The following is an 8,058-nucleotide window of genomic DNA, read 5'->3' as shown; positions in this document are numbered from 1 at the left end:
ACATTGACTCCAGTATAAGACGAGGGTGGGAAATGCAGCAGCTACAATAAAGTCTCACTTATCCAAGCCTCGCTTATCCAAGTTTCTGGATTATCGAAGTCATTTTTGTAGTCAATGTTTTCAGTATATTGTGATATTTTGGTACTAAATTCGTAAATACAGTAATTACAACATAACATTACTGCGTATTGAACTACTTTTTCTGTCAAATTTGTTGTCTAACATGATGTTTTGGTGCTTAATTTGTAAAATCATAACCTAATTTGATGTTTAATAGGCTTTTCCTTAATCCCTCCTTATTATCCAAGATATTCACTTATCCAAGCTTCTGCCTGCCCATTTAGCTTCGATAAGTGAGACTCTACTGTATTATTATTATTATTATTATTATTATTATTATTATTATTGACACAACGACATTGTATGACACAGCAAACAAGATAGATATGCTGGATTTTGTTTCACAAAATCACAAGTCGAACACTTCCCAAGTGTCTAGGACTGTGTTATGTATTTTTGGATGATGCGCGCAGATCCCAGTAGGGTGGCCTTTTGCAGTTGGCAGATCGTGATTTTGTCAATGTCTATTGTTTCCAAATGCCGGCTGAGATCTTTTGGAACGGCACCCAATGTGCCCATCACCACCGGGACCACCTGCACTGGTTTCTGCCAGAGTCTTTGCAGTTCAATCTTGAGGTCCTGATAGCGGCTGAGTTTTTCCTGTTGTTTTTCGTCAATGCGACTGTCACCTGGGATGGCGACATCCATGATCCAAACCTTTTTCTTTTCCACAACTGTGATGTCTGGTGTGTTGTGTTCCAGAACTTTGTCAGTCTGGATTCGGAAGTCCCACAGTATCTTTGCGTGCTCATTTTCCAATACTTTTGCAGGTTTGTGATCCCACCAGTTCTTTACTGCTGGAAGGTGGTATTTGAGGCATAAGTTCCAATGAATCATTTGAACCACAGAGTTGTGCCTCTGTTTGTAGTCTGTCTGTGCAATTTTCTTACAGCAGCTGAGGAGATGATCAATGGTTTCGTCGGTTTCCTTGCAGAGTCTGCATTTTGGGTCATCAGCTGATTTTTCGATCTTGGCCTGGATTGCCTTTGTTCTGATGGCTTGCTCCTGGGCTGCAAGGATCAGGCCTTCTGTCTCCTTCTTCAGGGTCCCATTCGTGAGCCAGAGCCAGGTCTTTTCCTTATCAGCTTTTCCTTCAATTTTGTCAAGGAACTTTCCATGCAATGTTTTGTTGTGCCAGCTGTCAGCTCTAGTTTGTAGTGTGGCTTTCTTGTACTGGTTTTTTGTCTGCTGTGCTTTGAGGAGTTTCTGATTTTTGACTTCAATCAAAGCAGGTTCTTCACTTTGCTTTACATATTCTGCCAGGGCATGTTCTTCTTCTTTGACTGCTTGTTTTACTTGCAAGAGTCCTCTGCCCCCTGATCTTCTGTCAGGCTCACTTCAAAGGACCAGTCTGAACGCAGATCAAAGATAGCTGCTCTCAAATCCAATCTTTATTGAAGAATACATGACTTTGGAAAAGTCGAGAATGACCTAATGTTTACATACATCCATTTTTATCACCTCTGATGCAACGTAACACCACACGCAAATATCATCATCAAACCCCACCCTCTGGATCACATTACTACTATTCCCACACACTATACCAATTATAATTGTTTATACTTTCAACCCTGAGTTCCCAGGCTCACACTATCTTCTCCCGCCAGGTGCTTTCAGGGTTATTTATGTTATGACGCCAGGTCCAGGGCTCGGAAATTCAGCCCTGGGATCTGGCTCCATGACATGGCGCCCTCGTTTTCTTCATCCTCCTCTTCGGTTCTTCTTTCATCACAATCCTGAAATAAATCAAACAATAACTCTATGTGTCCATTTTGTCCAAAGTCCCCATATACTTTTTCAGTAAGTTGCGATGGAATACTGGGTGTATTTTCCCTAAACTCTTTGGCAATGCCAACTGGAAAGTTACTTCATTGATAACACCCTGTATTCTGAATGGTCCAATATATTTGGGGCCCAATTTTCTCGAAGGTAGCCCCAATTTGATGTTTTGGGTACTTAACCACACTAGATCTCCTTTCCCCAATTTATCGCCTTCCACCCTTTATCTGTCTGCGAACGTTTTATACTTTTTGTGTGCTTCCTTTAAGGATGCAGTCACTTGACTCCAGCATTCTAGCATTTGAGTTTTCCATTTCCCTGCCCCTGTTTCTTCATTCTCTGTCCATCTTGGCAACTGGGGCAAAGGCTGTATTTCATACCCGTAAACTACTTCAAAGGGAGTTTTATTTGTTGCTGAATGTATAGTCGAATTAAAAGCTAGTTCCGCAAAAGCCAGCCACCTAGACCAGTCATTTTGTCTCATGTTAGAGTACATTCGAAGGAACTGCCCCAGTGTCTGTTGAGTACGTTCTACTGCCCCGTTTGTCATGGGGTGAAAAGCAGAACTTAGACTCCTTTCTGCTCCTAGCATTTCCAAGAATTTTTCCCAAAATTTTGCTGTGAATTGAACTCCTCTGTCACTGACCACTCTACTGGGACATCCATGAAGTTTGTAAATATGGTTTATGTATAATTCAGCTAGTTTCTCTGCCGATGGTAATTTCGTCAGTGCTATAAAGTGGGCCTGTTTAGAAAACAGGTCTAATACTGTCCAAATATAACGATGTCCTTTGCTAACCGGCAGTTCCCCCACAAAATCCATAGCTACACATTCCCAAGGTCTGGTAGGTTCCGCTACTGTTTGTAATAATCCCATTGGCTTCCCTCCTCTCGATTTATTTCTGGCACAATCGTCACATTGAACAACATGATTCTTTATGTCCTTCCTCATTCCTGGCCACCAACAATGTTTTGCTATTGCCTTTGTTGTTTTTGTAATTCCTGTATGACCAGCGCTCTGGTTATTGTGAAAACGATGCAAAATCTTAATCCTTAATATTGCTGGGATATACAGTTTCTTGTTCACAAACCAAAATCCCCCCTTCTGCTCCCCCTTTTCTGCGTTGGATGCGATCCACTGATCTCCTTCATAAGACTGTTTCAGTTCTTTTCCCCAACTATTTTCCCCGTCGATTTCAACAATAGCAGTGTTCTCTTTTTGGGTTTGCGCTCTTGTCCTGACAACTAAGCCCCATTGTTTATCAGAGAATATTGTTCCCTCTTTGGCTGTGGTTACGCCTTCGTGTTGAGGCATGCGTGAAAGAGCATCTGCCAAGACATTCTGCTTCCCTTGGAAAAATTTTAATTGGAAATCGAACCTGCTGAAGTATTGTGCCCATCTAATTTGTTTGGGGGACAATTTCCGAGGCGATTTTAAATACTGGAGGTTCTTATGGTCAGACCAAATTTCAAATGGGATTCCGCTTCCTTCGAGGAAGTGTCGCCAGCATTCTAAGGCTTTTAATATGGCTAATGCCTCCTTTTCCCATATGGGCCAACATTTTTCAGTTTCACTGAACTTCCGGGACAAATATCCACAAGGTTTTAAGTTCCCATTTTGATCCTTTTGCAATAGTACTGCCCCGTATGCACAGTCTGAAGCATCGCAATGAATTATGAAAGGGCTCCTTATATCGGGGTGTTTTAGGATGGGTTCTTTTGTGAAGCATTCTTTTAGGGTTTCAAATGCCTTTTGGCATTCTGGCGTCCAACTCAGTTTGGCGCCAGGAGCTTTCACTTTTGCTGTCTCCCCTTTCCCTTTTGTTTTTAAAAGTTCAGTAAGGGGTGCAGTTATTTGCGCGAAGCCTTTTATGAAGGATCTATAAAAATTTGCAAACCCCAGAAATGATTGCAATTGCCTCCTAGTTTGAGGTACTCCCCATTCTTTTACGTCTGATACTTTAGACGGATCCATAGCTAACCCTTCTGGAGATATCCGATACCCCAGAAAGTCAATTTGAGTTTTATTAAATTCACATTTGGACAGTTTTGCGTACAGCTTTGCTTCCCTTAGTCTCTGCAAAACTTCCCGGACCAATTCCACGTGCTTTTCTTTATCTTCGCTCACGATCAAGATATCATCAAGGAATATGAATACCCCTCGGTACAACAATGGGTGTAGTATTTCATTTATAAGCTGCATAAAGCAACCGCCGCCATTTTTTAATCCAAATGGCAAAATTTTATATTCAAAATGGCCGAATGCGCAGGAAAATGCAGTTTTCCAAGTATCCTCAGGTTTGATTCTTAATTTATGATATGCTTCAATTAAATCAAGTTTAGTAAATATGCTCCCTTTCTTCAATACGGTGATTAAATCCTTTACTAAGGGCATAGGGTATTTATTGTCCTTAGTAATTGCATTTAAATTTCGATAATCAATGCACAATCTTAGGGAGTTGTCTTTCTTTCTCCTAAATAACACTGGGGCTCCGAGAGGAGAATTGGATGGCTTAATGAAGCCTCGCGCCAGGTTCTTATCGATATATTTCCTCAATTCCTCCTTCTCCTGAACAGACATGGGATACACTTTTGGTTTTGGTAAGTTTGCTCCTGGGGTTATTTCAATTTCTACTTCTATATTCCTCTTGGGAGGTAATTTACTTGCCTCTTTCTGATTGAAAACATCCACAAAGTCTCTGTATTCAGGTGGCAATAGCTGTGGGTCTATTTCACCTGCTTCATCTCCCTCGTCCTCCTCTCCTGCAATTTTGCTTATCTCCCATTGCGTCTGTTGTTCTTTAAATGCTAGGCTCTTTCCTCTCCAATCTACTTCAGGATTTGCCTGTTCGAGCCACGGTATCCCTAATATTACGTGGTATGTGGCGATAGGGGCTATCACAAAGGATATTCTTCCTTCCCATTTGCCTATTTTACATGGGACCCCCCGTATTTCCTTTGTAGATACTTCCCCAGCCGCAACTGATCCATCTAGCTGCGAAAATGCAATTGGGGAGTCAAGCAACATCTGCTGGCATTTCAGCGCTCCTGCTAGTTCCGGAGTTATAATGTTCCTAGAACAACCACAATCCACGAATGCCCTGCAGGTGGCCCGGTTCTCTAGCCCCGATAGGCAAATTGGCACCACTAGCATGCGTTTGTCTCGACTCACCAGCCTTTCCGAAGATTTTGGGGCTTGCACCTCCTCCTCCGCACGCCTCCCGGTTGCTGGCTTGGGCTTTGAGGGTTTTGGCGGCTCCCCCTTCCGGGCCCAACATTCTGCTGCTCGATGGCCCGTCTTCCCACATACAAAGCATCCCGGTTTGGGTTTGTTGTCATCTCCTCTGAAGGGGATCCCCGGCCTCCCTCCGGGCTTTTCTTGCTTCCTCATTTCTCCTCGACCTCTCGCCACCGGTCTTTGCTGGCCGCCGCTGCCCCTGAAGCGCTTTACTTGGGCCAGGGTGGATTCAACGCGCCCCGCTAGTTGGATCCAGCCCTGGAGTGTTTCGGGGTCATCTCTGTGCGCTGCCCAGCTAAAAACCTCGGGGCGTAGTCCCTCTTTAAATATCTCCACTTTGGTCACTTCAGACCACTCTGGTACCCTTTCCGCGAGGTGGAGGAATTCCTCTGCGTACTCGGGCACCGTTTTGTCCCTCTGCTTTATTCCTTTAAGCTGGTCTCGAGCCCTCAGTTGCTCTAGCCGGTCTCTGAACCGGTTTTCTAGTGCGGCGAGGAAGCGGGGCACTGACCTCAGGCATGGGTCGCGTCTGGCATGTAGTTGTACATACTCCTCTCTTTAGTGTGTTGCCGATGGCTCGAACCATGCTTGCTTCGGAGGGGAATGTGTGTGCATTATCTTCCATGTATCCTCTGATGCTAATGAGAAAAAAGTTCAATTCAGATGATTCCCCTCCGTATTCTAGTTTGAGATCTTCCCTCCTTTGCATCCACTCTGCGGCCCGTTGATGCTGTCTGGGGGGCATGGGGAAGGGTTGCATCGGGTTTCCTTGGGCGGCCCCTTTGAACACGCCGCACCCCACTCCGGTAGTCGTTCTGCGCGGCTCCCGACATTCTGCCGCTGCTGTCGGCCCTTCCACCCATCCGAATGCGGGCCTCGCTGTAGTCCCCGCACCTCGCCTTTCCTCGTCGTACGGCACATCCTCCTCCTCTTCCTGGATCTCCGGCTCCTCTCCGCCTTCGTCTGCTAATCCACTGGACCCGATCCCTGGCCCCAGTGGCCTTTCCACCCCGACACCCATTCGGGGGGTTGGAAGTTCTGTTGGAGTTGGCGGCCTCAGAGTTCCCAGAGCTCGCTGGCGCTCCGTTTCGCGGGCCATTCTGTCTCGGAACTCCAGCTCCCGCCAGTATTCCTCATCTCCCTCGTCCCTCGCCGCCACGGGACTCTGCGTTGATGCGCGCTGGCCCCTCTGGCTCCAATCTCCTTCTTTACTTGGCTCTCTCTCGGCGCCATATCGGATGGGCTCTTTTTGGAGATTCTCTTCCAATAGTGGGACCAACCTCCCCACGGTTTCCGACAGCCTGGATAAATTAGTTTCCAGGATGGATAACCGCAGGGCTACGGTCTCTGGCATGCTTCCTCCAGATCCCCAACTGGTTTCTGCAGCCGCAGAGACGCCTCTTCCTCCTCTGGGAATCCTCTGAGTCACGCCGTTCGGCCTGGGGTACCCCGTAGAGGAAGCTACGGCTTGCAACGTCTCTTCTCCCAACGGCCGGGCCCCTGCTCCATTTGGGCTTTGATCTCCTTCTCCACTCATTATCACTTCACTGCGAATCCGCAGGAGGGTGAGAACGGGATTCTCGACTTAAATGTCAGGCTCACTTCAAAGGACCAGTCTGAACACAGATCAAAGATAGCTGCTCTCAAATCCAATCTTTATTGAAGAATACATGACTTTGGAAAAGTCGAGAATGACCTAATGTTTACATACATCCATTTTTATCACCTCTGATGCAACGTAACACCACACGCAAATATCATCATCAAACCCCACCCTCTGGATCACATTACTACTATTCCCACACACTATACCAATTATAATTGTTTATACTTTCAACCCTGAGTTCCCAGGCTCACACTATCTTCTCCCGCCAGGTGCTTTCAGGGTTATTTATGTTATGACGCCAGGTCCAGGGCTCGGAAATTCAGCCCTGGGATCTGGCTCCATGACAATCTTCTAGGCAGATATAGCCGGTCAACATCACTGCGAGGGTGCAGGGAATGATGAATGGTCATGAGTTTTCTTGTTTTTCTGTCCAAATTGTCCAGTTCCGTCTGTGTCCAGTTTATGATGCCAGCAGTATATCTTATGACAGGTATGGCCCAGGTGTTTATGGCCTTGATGGTGTTGCCTCCATTGAGCTTGCTTTTGAGAATTTTTCTGACCCTTTGTGTATATTCTTTGCTGACCACAGTTTTCACATGTTCATGCTTGATGTTGTCCAGTTATAATATGCCCAGATATTTATAGGCCTCTGGCTGGTGACACTTTATTGTTTGGCCATTAGGCATATTTATGCCCTCACTTTCAATGATTTTTCCCTTCTTCAATGCCACTGTCGAACATTTGTCCAAACCAAACTCCATGTTGATATCAGTGCTAAAAATTCGGACAGTGTTGGTCAGAGACTGGATTTCAGTTTCCGTTTTCCCATATAGCTTCAGGTCATCCATGTACATCAAATGTGAAATTTTGTGAGAATTCTTAGATGTTTGGTAGCCGAGATTTGTTTTTTGTAAGATTGTTGACAGAGGGATCATGGCAATAATGAAAAGCAGAGGGGACAATGAATCTCCCTGGAAAATTCCTCTTCTGATGTTGACAAGTCCATAGCTTTCATTTCCAACAAACAGTTCAGTTTTCCAGTGCTCCATCATGTTTTCAATGAAGGTGCCAACGTTTTTACTAATCCCGATGGCGTCCAGGCACTTGATGATCCAGCTGTGTGGGAGTGAGTCAAAGGCCTTTTTGTAGTCAATCCACGTCATGTGAAGATTAGCTTTTCGGCTCTTACATTTCTCCAGGATCATTTTGTCAATCAATAACTGGTCTTTTGTGCCCCTGCTTTTCCGTTTGTTGCCTTTCTGTTCATCTGGCAAGATGTTTTTTTTTTCAAGATAGTCTTGAATTCTGTCAG

The sequence above is a fragment of the Anolis carolinensis genome, unplaced genomic scaffold (genome assembly GCF_035594765.1).
Source record: "Anolis carolinensis isolate JA03-04 unplaced genomic scaffold, rAnoCar3.1.pri scaffold_13, whole genome shotgun sequence".
Classification (NCBI taxonomy): domain Eukaryota; kingdom Metazoa; phylum Chordata; class Lepidosauria; order Squamata; family Dactyloidae; genus Anolis; species Anolis carolinensis.
Note: the sequence above shows the minus strand (reverse complement) of the source record.